Source organism: Tarenaya hassleriana, unplaced genomic scaffold (genome assembly GCF_000463585.1).
Source record: "Tarenaya hassleriana unplaced genomic scaffold, ASM46358v1 Cleome200, whole genome shotgun sequence".
Classification (NCBI taxonomy): Eukaryota; Viridiplantae; Streptophyta; class Magnoliopsida; order Brassicales; family Cleomaceae; genus Tarenaya; species Tarenaya hassleriana.
The window spans coordinates 18472-19105 of NW_010965374.1; positions in this window are offsets into that span (position 1 = coordinate 18472).

A 634-nucleotide genomic window follows, 5' to 3' on the forward strand; every position below is an offset into this window, starting at 1 on the left:
CATCTTCACCACCATCGTCGGGAGCATCATCATTTGCACCGCTACCTCCTGCACCGCCGATATTGACATTTCCTATGTTTTGGTCAACTAGCAGTTGGAGGTAGTTGTGTCGCTGCTTTAGTTCGTCGTACTCATGACGACGGCCTGATAGAAGCAGCATCATGTACGGGATTTTATTTTGAACTCCAGGCTCGTATTCCCGCGTTTTGTACGGCTATGTTATGACTATTCTGACATGTGTCATTTTGCGATACTGATCGCGTTGTATTTTCCGCTGCTTACTCTATTAGTTGAAAAATGTTTTTGGATTTCGTATTTTTGCTTCCGCATTATTATTTTATTACTATTTGTCCATGTGGCACAGTCCGTATACTGTACACGGGTTACAGGTGTCACACCAGTGATATCTCTCCTGTTAAGAAGGTGACAAGTCCAATATTGCATGTCTACTATCTCCATATGATTCGTGAATGTATCTGATCAACGCCGTTATAATCATCCGGTTAAAGACGACGTTTGCGCAGTCAAGACACGCCACTCCTCATATCAGATACTCTAGACATCTCAGGTCTGAGGATCCAAGAACGAACTGCTGTATGAGATTCAAGTCATGACTCTGTCCATGTGACAATCT